Below are 18,125 nucleotides of genomic sequence, written 5' to 3' on the forward strand. Positions count from 1 at the left end.
CTTCATCTCTGCAAGTGCAAAAGGTCCTGGGTTTAGCATAAATCTGGTGGAGGGTGGGGTGGGGACTCTGACATGTTTAGTTCTCGCCCAAGATCTGTCTCTTTACTTAAACCACAATAAATTATTCTATGATCACAAAAAGGAAATGAACACAGTTAAAATTCTAAGGATATAATGAAATGTTTTCCTTATGGAGGATAAATTAATCCTATTATAGTAACCCTTGAGTTTTTTTTAATTAAGTTTTTTATTGTGAAAATAGTGTACAGAGGGGTTACATGAGTAAGGTAATGAGTACATTTCTTATCTAGCATTGTTGCCTCCTCCTTTGTTGTTCCCCTACCATGGCTTCCCTCCCACCTCCTCAGCCACACCCCCTCAATCCCCCCTGCCTAAGTTGTAAAGTTGGTTTTTCAACATAGCATCTTGTACATCTCATTGTTGCAATAGGTCCACCTGTATCCCTATTTAAACAATTTGTTTTTCCCCTTTCTCACCCCAAAATATACCAACAGCAAATACAGTGAAAAGAGGGGTTATACTGTGGAAGAGGGACATAAAAAGCAACAAAAGAAATCACATGGTACCTTATAAATATGTTAGAAACAATAGCAAGGAAGAATAAAAACACTTATGTCCCTTTCTTGGGGTTCATTTCGCTTAACATCATCTTATCTGACCTTGTAGGGCCAACGGAAGGTCCTCAGTGGGGCGACAAGCTTAGTGCATAGAGACCCTCTGTCCCATTGCCCTCGGGAAGGTCTGAGACTAGGGCCAAGAGCAGATTCTTGAGCTTTAATAAGAACCTTGGCCAAGAATGAGACGGGAATGAGTCTGGTTATGTAGTGAAGAAGGAAGTGTATTTTTTAAAGAATATACTAAATCTTGATGAGTTTGTTTTCCTTTCAAGGAATAAAAGCATATAACTTCATTAAAAAGAAAACCCACAAATTTTAAAAATCTCATAGGTAATAGTAGCTGTCACACTGAAATTGCATAAACATTACATTCCTAATAAATAACATTTTAACTGATTAAAAAGGAATGGGACATGAAAGCAATTTTCCATGACTATCTCAGGCAGGTGTAATGTATCACGACAAAGCCCCAAACAATTTTCTTTTGCATTTCTATTGATATTAAGAGAACTATTATTTGGAGAGGCAGCACCTTCTACTTGAAACTTCAAGAACACTGTGGTTATCATGTGTCCCCTTCCCAGAACCCAATAAGATTGAATAGCCCAAGATCCTCAGAGCTGGACACTTCACTTGTCAAAATAAAAGTGAAACAAAACAATCAGAAAAAACAAAGATCATAAAAGTAAAGGGAGGACTCCTAGGGAGATGGCTGGCAGGCGGGAGTGGTGAGGGGAAGGAAGCAAGAAGGAGGACTAAGCAACAGTAATACAGTAAATATGTTTAAAGTAGATAATATGCATGTATGGAAATATCATGGTATGTATAGTTTAATATACATCAGTAAAAAAAATAAAAATAAAAAATAAAGAAAGAGAAAAGAGAAAGTCCTTTCTCTTGTTCTAGCAACCAGTGACAATTCAGACCCATTAATTTATATTTCTGAGAAAGGGACGCCTGGAAGAAAGCCCACAGCTGACCTACAACTGATACATAGCACAGCAAATATGGGCAGAAAACTTTGCTGCATTATGTCACTAGGAGGTTGAATTTATTTGCTATAAATCAATATAATTAACTTCCTTGAGTCAAAATATTTATTAGATAGCACAGCTTTAATGTCAAGGAAGCCTGAGTTCAAATCCTAGCTTTGTCACTTTTTAATGAAATGGTAGTGGCAAGATTCACAATTTCTCTGACTTTCTGATTACTTGTCTATGAGATGGGAACTCTTATCAGTACTTCATGAGGTGGCTGCATGGATTACTTGGACGGATGAAAAGGATTGGGCAGTTTTAGACCATCATTGTGAACTGAACACTATATAGTAGCTCTTATTATAATAATCTCCTAGAGAAAGCTATACCTTAAGCTATTTCAAGTGCTTATGCCATCAAGTGCTAACTTAAGGCCAGGTTTTTAGCTAATGTTTTCACTAATGTAACCCCATGCATACTATGCATGTTATCAAGCTACAAATTTAGGCCAAATTATAATAGCAATTTTTATGAATCCATTTCAGGACCCTGAGCTTAGTAATTTTGATAAATGGCTCCTTCAGAGACTTGGCTTTCATAGTGAATGAAAATGGTTTAGAGAGCTGAATTTAGAGCTGAGTAATTGTACAACAAAATTCCTGTGGCAAAAACTAAGAAGAAAGGGGGCTTAAAATATTGTTTCAAGACATATTCTTTTACTTAGAGCACAAAAGCTTTTGTTTATTTTAAACAGCATTAGATTCAAATTGTAAGCGTTTTATTCCTCAAGAACTAGATTGAAAATAAAATTCAAATAGAGAAGAATAACCTTTATAGCACACTTTGGCATTGCTTTTAGAAATTTATGCTATGAGACCATTTGATTCTTAAATATAATCAAATTCACAATAGCTATGAGAAATAAAATGTATAGACTAGTTAGTGTGAATGTCATATTAACTTACTTCTTAAGTAGTTCCCAGTATCTATGGTAATTACTGACAAGTAGAGACTATTATTATAGAACCACAGAGTCAGGAAGCAAACAAATATAGGATGGTTGGATGCTCACACATATGGGTAGAGAAAAAGCATAAAGCAAAGATAAGCCCTCTAGGAGCAACAGTGTAACTGGGAAATCAAAGCATGATGCATTTCTTCATTTTTTTAAAGGTTAATGCATGCAGTTCAGATGATAACTGCATTACTGTTTGAATGAAAGAAGATGATTTAGATGAGTTGTTCTTAATATGTGGTTTAGAATCTCCTGGGGCTCACTGAGATCTTTAAGGGGATTTACTAGTTCAGAAATATTTTTATAATAATATCAAGGTATTCTTTACCGGTTTCACTTTAATTCTCTCATGACTCATTTGACATTTTACAGAGACTGTGTTAGGTGTAATGACTTCATTCCTGTGATATCTGAAGCATCTTCATGTCTTAGTTCAGAACTTAGTTCAAATTCTGTTTTAACTTTAAGTTGGAATATACAAACAGACGGGCCTATAATATTAAAAATTCTTTTGCTTCCCAAGTATATTTAGAGATGTATATTGGAATCCCAAGAATCTTGGATTTACACTAAAGCTACGATCTTGCCAGTTTTTAAAGATATTAGTATATAATTATTTTACATGATAAACTTTAAGGCCTAAATGACATGTTTTAGAAATTCAAATGCATAATTGTTAGTGAAATATAATAAATATAGACGCAGTTTCATTTTTCATTTAGTCATTCATGCATACACACACACACACACACATACACACACACACACACACACACACACACACACACACACACACACACACACACACACACCCCTTAGGGGCAGTATAGATGAAACAAACTCTGTACCCTCAGAATTATCCAGGGAGCAAACACGTACCAGTTTTGCAAGAGACACTCTGCATTGTAGTCAATACCTTTTTTAAATGGAAATTAATTTTTTCAAAATTAAAGATCAAATAAATCCATGCATTGGTGTCCCAGGCCTATAATCTTAGATACTAAGGAGATTGAGATCTGAGGATCATGCTTCAATGTCAGTCATAACTGGAAAGTCCATGAGAATCTTACCTCCAATTAACCTCCAAAAAGCCAGAAGTAGATTTGTGGCTTAAGAGGTAGGCTTGTGCAAAAGAGCTCAAGAAAAGCACGCAGGCCTTGAGTTCAGGCCCCAAATCTGGAACAAACACAAAAACAAACAAAACAGCAAGAGTGCATATATATGAAAGAATCAGTTATGTGATAATAAAGAAGACAAGTGTGTCACGTTTGAGGGAAGACAAGAGAGGGACGAACAATTTCAGTATCTACTCCACTGTGTATCTACTCCCTGTTTGTGGATTCCTTTCTCTCCCCTACTCAAAGGAATTTCTGACATTTAAATACCAACTAATGAGAACAGAGAAAATTAAATTTTTGGCATAATCGGCCCCAAACAGTTAACAGAATCCCTACTTGCTTGAGCTCATACATACAATCCAGATGACTTTTAATAACGGATAGAAAGAAAGTTTTGGACTAAACAGAAATTCTATATCTTCTCAGTCTATGTTATTCTCTCCAGTTTGACTATGGGCATATTCCCAAGGAACACCATTGGGGATGACTCTAGTAATAGGCTTGAAAGTAAGAAAAATCCTGGAGGAGGGATGTGGACCAGAAACTATCTCACATAAGCTTGTAGGTAAAGGCAGGGTAGCACAGACCAGAGAGCAAGACAGGCTCAGAGATTGGCACAAGCATCCAGATGTTGTGATACTGCATCTGATTAAGAGAATGCAGACCGCAGTTGGATGCCTACATCCAGTACAAAAGAAACTGGGAGCTGTCTTTCCTCATAATAAGGATGTCAGATTGCAATTACAAATATGATGTTTTTTACAGGTTGTTCTGACATCTTCAATACAAATATGATGATAAAAATCAAGCACCTGGCTTTATATATTTACTAAGGGAAATAGTCTAAATAACAAGACATTTCTTTATTTTATTTGGCAGTATTGTTGTATTTCCTAGGGAAGTGTCCTGCTACTTGAACCATACCCTTGGTTCTTTTTATTTATTTTTGTGGGGGAGGATCTCTTGTTTTTGTCTGGGGCTAGCCCTGAAACAATACCTTCCTACCTGTGCCTCCTACATAGCTGACATTATACACATGAACCACATGCCCACTCTCATTAACTTTTTTGTATGAGCTAGCCTAGAACTTTTATTTTCCTGATCTCTACCTCCTGAGTAGCTGGGTTTAGAGGCATGAACCAACATGTTCAACTACAAAACTTTATATGTGTAGCTCTACAATATAGATCTTGTCTTCTTCATTTTACTTTAATAATATTAAGGTAATTAAGTAAGAAAAATCTAAGTAATTTGCTATGAATAATAATGGTTAATAATAATAAATAATAGATTGGTTCTACAGTCTATCATTGTTTTTCTACTATGCTAAGTTGAAAAGGAAGAAATAAGAAAAGTCAGTGATTGGAAAGGGAATAAAGAACACAGGTAGGCAGATATAAATATATATCCAGGAATGTGAAGGCATATTTCATGATGCACTCAACTGAGTCAGCTACCCACATGTATACCCATACACACTGCACATAGCTTGTTGGAAATAATTCAGCAATGCCTTGTCTGCCATTGGACTGATTCAAATGAAATCTGTTGATAACATTGAAATCAATATCTTTATCAAGAGTAGAAGTATTATTCATAGAGTTTTAATTCCAAGATGATTTTGGACTGGTTTGTCATTAAAGAATTCACATTTAATAGTGGTCTTATAGATGAAATGATTACAATAGTCCCTGTAGTCACTGATTACAGTGAAAAAAAATACAGTCATCCTTACAAAGCCCACATATTTTTCTTTTTTTTTTAAATTAGTAAGTTTTCTTATTGTGAAAATACCGTACACAGGGGTTACAATTACATGAGCAAGGTAATGAGTACATTTCTTATCAAGCATTGTTGCCTCCTCCTTTGTTTCCCCTTACAATCCCTACCCTCCCAAACACCCCTTGCCAGCGCCAAAGTTGTAAATTCGTTTTTCGACATAAACATCTTGTACATCTCATTTTTGCAATGGGTCCACCTGTATCCCTATTTAAACAATTTGTTTTTCCCTTCCCCTCCCCAAATTATACCAACATAAAATACAGTAAAAACAGGGGTTATGCCGTGGAGGAGGGGCATACAAAGCAACAAAGAAATCATCTTATAAATACGTTAGAAACAATAGCAAGAAAGAAAAACCATTTGAGTCCTTATCTTGGGGTTCATTTCACCGAACATCAACTTATCTGATCATTTCTGCTTATCTCAGACATATACTAGTTATTGCAAATAAGGGAAACCATGGGACCTATGTTTCTTTGGGCCTGGCTTACTTCACTTAATATAATTTTTTCCAAACCTTTCCATTTCCCAACAAATGGGGCAATGTCATTCTTTCTGATGGAGGCATAGAATTCCATTGTGTGTATATAACACATTTTCTTGATCCATTCATCTACTGAGGGGCATCTGGGTTGGTTCCATATCTTAGCTATAGTAAATAATGTTGCAATAAACATAGTTGTGCTGGTAGCTTTAGTATGGTCTTGTTTGTGATCATTTGGGTAAATGCCCAAAAGTGAGATTGCTGGGTCATAGGGGAGCTATATGTGGAGTCTTTTGAGGAACCTCCATACTACTTTCCAAAGTGGTTGTACAAATTTATACTCCCACCAACAAATGCAGTAGGGTTCCCTTCTGTCCACATCCCCTCCAGCATCTGTTGTTATTAGAGTTCTTGATTATAGCCATTCTAACTGGGGTGAGGTGGTATCTTAATTTTGTTTTGATTTGCATTTCTTTTATGGCTAGGGAGGTTGAGCATTTCTTCATGTGTCTATTGGCCATCCTTCTTTCCTCTTCAGAGAAGTTTCTCTGTAAATCTTTAACCCATTTATTAATTGGAAAGTTGTTTCTTTGAGGATTTGTTGTTGGGGGAGTTAGTTTTTTGAGTTCTAGGTATATTTTAGACATGAGACCCTTGTCTATTGTATGGCTAGTGAAGATCCAAAGCCCAATCCATGGGCTTTCTATTGATCTTGCTAGCTATGTCCCTGTTTTTCAAAATCTAATTGAAGACACACTGACAAATCTTAGAAACGTGCTTTCAAGATAAAGAGTTGAAGAAAATAGAGCTAAGAGAAAATCTTGCTGACATTGTAACCCACATATTTTTGTAGAATCTTCTTTCCCCTCTATGTTTTTTGCTTTTTGTCCTATCATTCTGCATTTATTCCCATAAGAAACTGAAAATGTTTCTCTTGCTCTACTGCTGCCTGTCTGAGGCATGTGACTTCCTTGGACAATGGAATATTAGCAGTTATGCCAGGATCAAAGACTTGAAATGTGCTGGAACAATAAGACTAGCTTTTTTATCTGCCTGCCTTTTTCTTGAGAAGAATATATTTTGAATAACTCCTTTCTTGAGAGGATGAAGGCCATGGACATTATATGAACCTAGCCTAATTTAGAGCCAAGCCCAACAAACCTATCCTACATCAACTGAATTCCACCTGCAGATGAATAAAAAGTAAAATGGGAACAGTAAATGAGAAATAAACAAATATTGTTGTAAGTCACTGAGTTCAATGGTAGCTTTCTATCAATGACTGTGGTTTTATTATTGTGCAATAGTCATATTTATACCAATGAAGAAGAATTTCTTTATAAAATTTTCTAGAAGTACTCCCCAAGCTTTCCATAAACAAATCTGATGACCCATCTCAGAAAACATTTTTAATTTCAGAGTGAAAATGAAGACTGAGAAAAAAGTCAAACAAGTTACCCCAGGAACTACAATCAATGGAGCTACAATTCAAAAAACAACCTTTGACTCCCAGTTTGTTCTCTATTCCACATTCTATTATTTGGTAATATTTGCTTTAGCCATATGGCACAAGAGTAAGTTTTTGCACCAAATCAACAGCTGCTGCTAAATCCACATATGCAGTAAAATATTTACAACAGTCAAATATACGTGCTGCTCTAAAGAATGCTGAGCTATGCAATGTACAGGGGTTGGCATTACTGTTCCAAAATTAACCGGATCAGTATAAATGAGATTATTGAATTTCCCTACAATTCTAGCTTGACTGTTAATGCTTATCATAGTACTTGTGAGTGCATCCAGGAACTTATTTGGTAGAAGTCCTCTGGGATCTGTTTATTACATTTAAAAATCCTATAATACTCTGCTCATGCTGCAATAAATTCTTTTGTTGTTAATCTGTGTGAAAATATTTGGGTTTCTATTAACCTAACTGCAAGTCTTCAGCCTACATTTGCTATCTGATTGAAAATAAGTCATTGGTTAAGAGGGCATTTATATTCCAGAAAGGAGGCAGCTGTTGCTAAGAAGCAGGCAAATAAAAATACCACTCATTTCAAAACAGTTACCCGAGGTCACGTGCACACTCAAAAGACACTTAGCCTATTTTATTGTAATTGAAATAAGCCCTTCATTTATACATTGAACACTGAAGTACATTTGTATATCAAGAGAAGAGTACATGGTATTCTGTTCCTTTCTTTCCCTCCCCTTGCCTTTCCTTCGCTACTTCTCCCTTTCTTCCCTTTCTCACTCCTTCCCTCTTTTCCTCCCTTTCCTTTCTTTTCTTCTCTCCAGCCCTCCCTCATTTCCTCCTGCTTTCTCTTTCTTTCTCTTTTGTTTTGCAGGGTTTTTTCCCTTAGTAAACGTTCACTGGGTAGCTGAGGCTCTCCTATTCTAAGCCTACCAAGGGAAGAAATCACAGTTTTGCACCACTATGTCCAGTTTATACTATATTTCAATGAGAAAATCACAGTCATGCCACTCACTGCACACTGAAAGCTAGAATAAAATTAAAGATAATATGATGGTATTTCAAGGAAAGTTAATATATTGCTCAAAGAATATAGTTGAGCTTTGTGTCAATCAAGAAATAGCTATTTTCCTTAACTTTTTAAAGTAAGACCACTTAACATGTCTTTTAATAGTATATGATTAATCATATGTTTTGTAATTGGATTAAAAACATTGTTATCTCTCATGACAATATTGATTAATATTTGTATTTTTTAATGTTCCAGTGATGAGAAAAAAGGAGACATTTTTGGATAATGTAATGCCTTATATGTAATAGCCATTTCCTCTAGTTTTTACTACATTACATTTTTAAGTGATAGATTTTTAACTGGAACTAAATATACTGGTGTTTTAAGATATAGGAAAAGGTAATAAACTATTTGCAGAAGTTGAAAAACTATAATGCTTTGTAAGACTAAGTGGTATGCTAGAGTTAATGGAAACAAATATTTCCTTCTGGAAAGATCTTTGGGACTAGTTGGATTTAAAGTCCTTATTTTACAGAAACTGCTCCACAGTGATTAAGATGGCTTAACTGCTTCACCACAGTAGTCAAAATAGATGCTTTGTCCTTTATTTGACAGTCTCTAAGCAGAGCATATCCTGAGGTCTATGGGTTACTTTCTGTGAAAACATCTCAAAGGAAGCATAGGACTAAAAACATTAGATTTCACTTAAACATGGATAGATAAGGATAAGCATCAACAGAAACCAGACAAGATAGCAAAGAGGAATCCATTTTGAATTATCATCTCACTATCCCACATTTGGGCACATAAAAGTTTTAACTAAAAATGTTTGTGAACAATATAAACAAAATGAAAAGTAAATCTTTAAAAGCACTGAGAAAGGAAGATAAATGGAATAACATCCAGAAAGTAAAGAAGAGAAATGGGGCCTCTTCTATGGAAGTATACCCTTAGGAAACAAAACATAAATGACTGAAAACTAAGTTGATTCACTCCTTGAATGGAGAAGAATCCGAATGATATGAAAAAGATTAAAGCAAATCAAAGAAATAACTTCTATTCTTTAAAATAATAAATAAATAAGATTCAGTAAAGAGTAGAGGAACTTGAAAGAAAGCATTATTTGTATTTTTAATGATGATGGAAGGAAGTTAAGACTGAATCATTGGAAAACACACATCTACCATATTTTCACCTTCATTGTGCAGAATCAACTTCTATAGAATGCTTTGAGTCCTTCTCACTCATCTCTAGTGATGCTTTCATTCTAGGTAGTTCTCATATATATCAGTCTCGTGATGTGAGGTTTCATCAATTTACTTTTTTTCCTTATCTGCTTTATTTCTAGATAATCATTACATCTTGGGTATCTTGGTAATTACCATATAGGTTGCTGTAAATTTTTGCTACTTTCAAACATATGTTTTAAAATTTATTGTCCAAGCCAATCTCTTCACACAAAAACTAACCAGTTTTATGCATATTATTCATCTACCATTATGATTTAAAATTTTCACCTGAGCAAATCAAACCAGATAATTCAATAACTTCATACAAATGTACAATTCACCCAGATCAAGATATTAAATGGTTTTCATATTCAAAAGAAGTCCATTCCTGTGAATTCTTTCCCAAATGTAAGCAGTGCTCTGATTTCTAATATCACCAAGTAGTTGTGTTTGTTATTTAAATCATGTAAAGTAAATGGAATAATAAATATGAACCATTTTGTGTCTGAGTTCTTTCATTGATTTTCTGTGAGATGCAGCCATGTTATTATGAGTACCTATATATTTTTTTCTTTTTTTAATAAGTTTTTTATTGTGAAAATACCATACAGAGGAGTTACAATTACATGAGCAAGGTAATGAGTACATTTCTTATCAAGCATTGTTGCCTCCTCCTTTGTTTTTCTCATATCATCCCTGCCCTCCATCTCCACGACTACACTCCCCCCGCCCAAAATTGTAAAGTTCACTTTTCCACATAGCATCTTGTACATCTCAATTTGTTTTTTCCCTTCCCCTCTCCAAATTATACCAACATCAAATACAGTGAAAACAGGGGTTATACTCTAGGGGAGTGACATACAAAATAACAAAAAAATCACCTTATAAATATGTTAGAAATGATAACAGGAAAGAAAAAAACACTTGTGTCCTTATCTTGTTTTTTTTTTTCTAAAATGGCATGAAACATTTCATTATATGCAATGAACCAGTCCTGAAAGTTTCAGCCTTTCTGTCTATTGCTCATAGGAAATTCTTTATTGTGTCCATACAGATAGTTTGAAAGATAAGGCTAAGCAACAGATATGGATCATGGAATCCTTAATACCTTTGACACATATGACCTCCTGGCACCCTTACAGCCTTCTCACCCCAAATTTCAGAAGGATTTAATGACAGAATACTACTATAGAAGCCCAACATCCCATTAATCGACACTTCTCAAACCTTCGAACACCCAGAAAGAAGTAAATTCAAATGAAATTCAGAAAAAAGAGTAATTTATTCAAAGAAAGCATGATTTCTTTCCACATTTACATTGTGATTTTTTCTTTTTTATTATTATTTTTTAATTGTGAAAATACCATACAGAGGGGTTAGAATTACATGAGCAAGGAAATGAGTACATTTATCAAGCACTGTTGTCTCCTCCTTTGTTTCCCCTTACCATCCCTTCCCATCTCCCTCCCCCGCCACCCAGTCCTCCCCCATGTACCGCCCTCCCAGTCCATGCCAAAGTTGTAAAGTTTGTTTTTCACCATAATGTCTTGTACATCTCATTGTTGCAATGGGTCCACCTGTATCCCTATTTAAACAATTTGTTTTTTCCCTTCCCCTCCCCAAATTATACCAACATCAAATACAGTGAAAACAGGGGTTATACCATGGGGGAGGGACACACAAAACAACAAAGAAATATCTTATAAATATGTTAGAAACAATAGCAAGCAAGAAAAAAACATTTGAGTCCTTATCTTGGGGTTCATTTCGCCGAACATCAACTTATCTTTTGGAACTTTGACAAGATTATGCATAGAATTCTCCTGTACAGTAATTTTAAGTTTCACTGGGATATGTAGTCAGAAAACCCCAGTGCAGAGAAGCTAATGCTGTATCAAGAAACAATTTAAGTCACTTATTAATCTGGGATGCTCTCAAAGCTGTAATAAATATTACATGGATTATATAGCACACTTCATTTTACTATTTAATGTCTTCAATAAAAAACCCCACTAAGTTGGAAGCTTTTTCTTAGTGTTGGGAGGACAATGTTCCACATGATTTTACATGAGAATGTGATGGTTAATCCTCCAAAATTACATCAGTGTAGTGTAGGACACATGTCCCTGGTACAGGTGAAATGACAGGTTAGTCAAAATTGCTCTATTCTAGTTAAGACAACGAACCACAGGTAAGACCACGAAGGTGTGCTTCTTCATTGTTCTATAAAAGCAAATTGCTTCAAGTGTTCTTTGTGAATCAATATAAAGAAAATAGCTTTGGCCAAATCAATAGCTGTACAGGAGAAAGGAGAGCCAGAGCTGATTTATTCTAAGGGAGAAACAGTAGCTTAAATAAAAACAACTGAAGTCAAGTGCTGAGTAAACTTATTGTAACACATTATCATTCCTCAAGACCCAATTTTCTTCTCTATTGACCAAAACATATACTCATAAGCACATCTTTCAGGACATCAAAGGTAGAACCAATCTTTTTTTCTTTTTGAGTTACTGGTAAAAAACAAAAACCAAGAAACTTGGAAGAGCAAAAGTAAAAGAAGTAAACTGAAATTCAAAAGATGGAACAGGAATATGATACAAGTAGTTTTCTCTCTTGAGACTTTATCACCAAGGATATGAAAAAATTCAAGTTGTCTAACCTCAGAATTTACATTTTTTATTTTGTTTTTTATTGTGATAATACTATACAGAGTGGTTAAAGTTGCATGAACAAGGTAATGAGTACATTTCTTATCAAGCATTGTTGCCTCCTCCTTTGTTTTTCCCCTACCATCCCTTCCCTCCCACCTCCTCAACTACACTCCTCCCCCCTCTGCTCCCCCTAAATTGTAAAGTTTGTTTTTTGACATAACATCTCGTACATCTCATTGTTGCAATGGGCTAACATGTATCCCTATTTAAACACTTGATTTTTTCGATTCCCCTCCCCAAATTATACCATCATCAATTATAGTGAAAATTGGGGTTATACCATGGGTAGGGGCATACAAAGCAACAAAAATATCACATTACCTTATAAATATATTCATTTCACTTAACATCAACTTTTCTGATTGTCTGAGACATATACTAGTTATTGCATGGGACCTATGTTTCTTCCGGCCTAGTTTACTTCACTTAATATAATTTTTCCAAGTCTTTCCATTTCCTAACAAATGGGCAATATCATTCTTTCTGATGGAGGTATGCAATTCATATATATATATATATATACCTCATTTTCTTGAACCATTCATCTACTGAGGGGCATCTGGGTTGGTTCCATATCTTAGGTATGGTAAATAATGCTGCAATAAACATAGTTGTGCTGGTAGCTATAGTATGGTCTTGTTTGTGATCATTTGGGTAAATGCCCAAAAGTAGGATTGCTGGGTCCATAAGGGAGTTCTATGTGGAGTCTTTTTAGGAAACGCCATACTACTTTCCAAAGTGGTTGAACAGGTGTACACTCCCACAAACAATGCAATAGGGTTCTCTTTTGGTCACATCTCCTCCAGCATATGTTGTTATTAAAGTTCTTTTTTTTTTTAATGTAGCCATTCTAACTGGGGTGAGGTGGAATCTCAACATTGTTTTGATTTACATGTCTTTTATGGCTCGAGTGGTTGAGCATTTCCTCATGTGTCTATTGGCGATTCTTATTTCCTCTTCAGGCAAGTCTCTCTTAAAAACTGTAGCCCACTGGTTTATCAGGCAGTTGTTTCTTTGAGGATTTGTTGTTGGGGGATCAAATTTTTTGAGTTCTAAGTATATGTTAGATATGAGACCTTGTGCACTGATGGATGGTGAAGATTTTCTCCCAATCTTTGGGCTTTCTATTGATCTTGATAGCTATGTCCTTTGCATGCAGAAGCTCTGCAATTTCATGCAATCCCATTTGTCCAACCTTTCTTCGATTTGTTGTGTTTCTGGGTCTCTATTAAGACAATTTCAGCCTTTGCCAAGGAGACCTAGGGTTTCTCTTATTCTGTCCTGTAATGTTTTCAGGGTGACTGCTTTGACTCCAAGGTCTTTGATCCATTTGAAGTTGATTCTGGTGCAGGGTGATATATAAGGATCTAGCTTTAGTTTTCTATAGGTGATTAACCAATTTTTCCAGCACCATTTACTGAAGAGGCTCTCTTTCATCCATTCTATTTTTTTTATTTTTAATTTTTTTTCTCTGAAGAAGAAAGAAGGATGGCCAATAATCACATGAAGAAATGCTCAACCTCCCTAGCCATAAAAGAAATGCAAATCAAAACAACATTGATATACCAACTCACCCCAGTTAGAATGGCTATAATCAAGAACTCTAACAACAACAGATGCTGGAGGGGATGTGGACAGGAGGGAACCTTACTTCATTGTTGGTGGGAGTGTAAACATGTTCAACCACTTTGGAAAGCAGTGTGGAGGTTCCTGAAAAGACTTCACATTGAGCTCCCCTATGACCCAGCAATCCCACTTTTGGGCATTTACCCAAATGTTTACAAACAAGACCACACTAAAGCTACCAGCACAACTATGTTTATTGCAGCATTATTTATCATAGCTAAGATCTGGAGCCAACCCAGATGCCCCTCAGTAGATGAATGGATCAAGAAAATGTGATATATATACACAATGGAATTCTATGACTCCATCATAAAGAATGACATTTCCCCATTTGTTAGGAAATGGAAAGGCTTGGAAAAAAATTATATTAAGTGGAAGTAAGCCAAGCCCAAAGAAATATAGGTCCCATGGTTTCCCTTATTTGCAATATCTAGTATATGTATGAGTGAAGCAGAAAAGGTCAGATAATGTGATGTTAGGAAAATGAACCCTTAGATATGTATTTAAATGTTTTTTTTTCTTTCATGCATTTGTTTCTAACACATTTATAAGATTATTTCTTTGTTGCTTTGTATGTCCCTCCCCTACAGTATAACCCCTGCTTTCACTATATTTAATGTCAGTATAATTTGTGGAGGAGATGGGGAAAAACAAGTCGTTTAAGGATACAAGTGGACCCGTTGCAACTATGAGAAGGACAAGTTGTCATGTCGAAAACGAACTTTACAACTTTGGTGCATGGGGGGGGGAGATTGGGGGGGGAGGCAGGGAAGGGATGTGAAGGGTAAACAAAGGAGGAGGCTGCAATGCTTGATAAGAAATGTACTCATTATCTTGCCCATGTAATTGTAACCCTTCTGTACAGTATGTTCACAAAAAATTAAAATTAAAATTAAAAAAAAATTTTATTGTGAAAATACCTTGTAGAGTGGTTACAATTACATGGGCAAGATAATGGGTACATTTCTTTTTTCTTCTTTTATTGTGAAAACACTATACAGAGGGGCAAGATAATGAGTACTTTTCTTATCAAGCATTGTAGCCTCCTCCTTTGTTTCCCCTTCCCATCCCTTCCCATCCTTTCCTGTCCCCTTCAATCTTCCCCCTACCCCGCACCAAAGTTGTAAAGTTCGTTTTCGATATAAGGACTTATACATCTCATTGTTGCAATGGGTTGGGATACAGGAGTACATTTCTTATCAAACATTGTTGCCTTCTTCTTTGTTTACCCTTCCTATCCCTTCCCATCTCCCATCCCCTCCTATGCCCCCTCCCGCCCTGCTCCACTGGCCAAAGTTGTAAAGTTAGTTTTTCGACATAACGACTTGTACTGCTTTCCATTCTATTTTTTTTTTTAGATCTCTTATCGAAGATTAGGTGGTTTTAGGTCTGTGAGTTCATTTCTGGGTTTTCAATTCTATTCCATTGGTCCTGAGGTTTGTTCTTGTGCCAGTACCCACAGCACCAACAGCGCGGCTGAAATCAGGAAAGCAACTCTATTCATAATAGCCCCACAAAAAATAAAATACCTAGGTATTAACTTAACCGAAGAAGTGAAGGAACTCTATGATAAAAACTTTAAAAACATGAAAAAGGAAATCAAAGCAGAACTTTGAAAGTGGAAAAACCTCCCATGCTCCTGGATTGGAAAGATCAACATCGTGAAAATGACAATAGTTCTCAAAGCCATCTACAAATTCAATTTGATACCTATCAATATTCCAACCTCATTCTTCAAGGAAATAGAAGAGGCAATCCAAAAATTCATATGGAACAATAAAAGACCCCAAATAGCAAAAAATGATCCTTAACAGAAAGAACAGTGCTGGAGGAAAATCAATACCAAATTTCAGAATTTTCTTTCCTGTCCAGATGAGAAGAATGAACTTCAGCTCTGTCCAGATAGCTCATCCATACTTATAAATTCAGCTTATGTAAATCTTGCACTAGTTTGGAACTATTGAAAATCAAACATATAAACATTACCTAAACAAAAGCCCAAAACACGAGAACAGACCCGGGACCAATATGGAATAGAAATGAAAACCCATCCCACAGATCTATAGCCACCTAATCATTGATAAGGGAGCTAAAAATGGAAGAAAGACTCTTCAGTAATGGTGCTGGCAAAATTGGTTAATCACCTGTAGGAACTAAAGATAGATCCTTTTGTATAACCCTGGACCGGAATCAACTCCAAGTGGATCAAAGAATTCGAAATCAAAGCAGACAGCCTGAAAACATTACAAGAAGGAACAGGAGAAACTTTAGGGCTCCTTGGCATAGGCCAAATTTTCTTAATAAAGATCCAGACACACAACAAATCAAAGAAAGGTTGGACACATGGGACTGCATGAAACAGCAGAGATTCTGCATGGCAAAGGACATAGCTAGCAAGATCAATAGAAAGCCCACAGATTGGGAGAAGATCTTCACTACCCATACAGTGGACAAGGTCTCATATTTAAAATATACTTAGAACTCAAAAAATTAAATTCCCCAACCATATATCCTCAAAGAAACAATCACCAAATTAATAAGTGGGCTAAAGAGAGACTTGTCTGAAGAGGAAATAAGAGTGGTCATTAGACACATGAAGAAATGCTCAACCTCTCTAGCCATAAAAGAAATGCAAATCAAAACAACATTGATATTCCACCTCACCCCAGTTAGAATGGCTATAATAAAGAACTCTAACAACAACAGATGCTGGAGGGGATGTGGACAGAAGGGAACCTTACTGCATTGTTTGTGGGAGTGTAAACTTGTTCAACCAATCTGAAAAGCAGTATGGAGGTTCCTCAAAAGACTCCACATAAAGTTCCCCTATGATCCAGCAATCCCACTTTTGGGAATTTACCAAATGATCACAAACAAGACCATACTAAAGCTACCAGCACAATTGTGTTTATTGCAGCATTAGTTACCATAGCTAAAATATGGAACCAACCCAGATGCCCCTCAGTAGATGAATGGATCAAGAAAATGGGATATATATACGTGTATATGTATGTATATATACACGTATGCATATATATATATACATACATACATACATATACACACACAATGGAATTCTATACCTCCATCAGAAAGAATGACACTACTCCATTTGTCACGAAATGGAAAGACTTGGAAAAAATTATATTAAGTGAAGTAATCCAGGCCTGAAAAAACATAGGTCCCATGGTTTCCCTTATAAGCAATAACTATGTAAATATATGTCTAGGACAAGAAGAAAAGCTAAAAAGCTGTGTACATATGACCATATAAGATGATGTTAAATGAAATGAACCCCAAGATATGGACATAAGATGTCTTTCTTTCTTGCTGTTGTTTTTAAAGTCCTTATAATGTACTGTGTGATTTTTTTTGTTTCTTTTTATGTTCTTCCCCCATGGTATAATCCCTCTTTTCACTGTATTTGATTCTGTTATCCTGCATCTTGTATATACATCTTTCTAATTTGGAGAAGGGAAGAGAAATAACAAAAAGCTGAAAAAAAGATACAGGTTGACCCACTGTAACAATGAGATATACAAGACACTATGTTGAAAACAAACTTTACAACTTTGGTGGGGGGAGGGAGGAGTTGAGGGGGTGAAGAGAGAAGGGGTGGTAGAGGAAAAACAAAGAATGGGTAACAATGTCAGATTCCTTACTCATGTAACTGTAACCCCTCTCTACAGTATCTTTACAATAAAAATATATCATTAAAATGATCATAAAAAGTATAAATAAATTAAAAAAGAAAAGCCAAAAAATGGTGATTCAAATGTTTATCTATGAATAAGAATACTACAATGATATGTGGGAAGGTTTCATTTTATAAAACAAATTTAAAAGTCAAGAAAAAAGTCCTTTATAATGTTAAATTAGTAGTTGTCGAAATATTTATTAGCTCACAGACTTTTTCTGCCTTGTAAGAAAGTTAGTTGAGGATGAAATTCAAATCCTTTTACTCTTTCTTCTGAAATTCTCAGTACCGATCCTGTGTATTCCCAGGGATGTACTACCACTATCTTTGAACTGCAATACACATAACTAAAATACTCATAA

This window comes from Dipodomys merriami, unplaced genomic scaffold (genome assembly GCF_024711535.1).
Source record: "Dipodomys merriami isolate MVZ:Mamm:240054 unplaced genomic scaffold, mDipMer1.0.p SCAF_1, whole genome shotgun sequence".
Taxonomy (NCBI): domain Eukaryota; kingdom Metazoa; phylum Chordata; class Mammalia; order Rodentia; family Heteromyidae; genus Dipodomys; species Dipodomys merriami.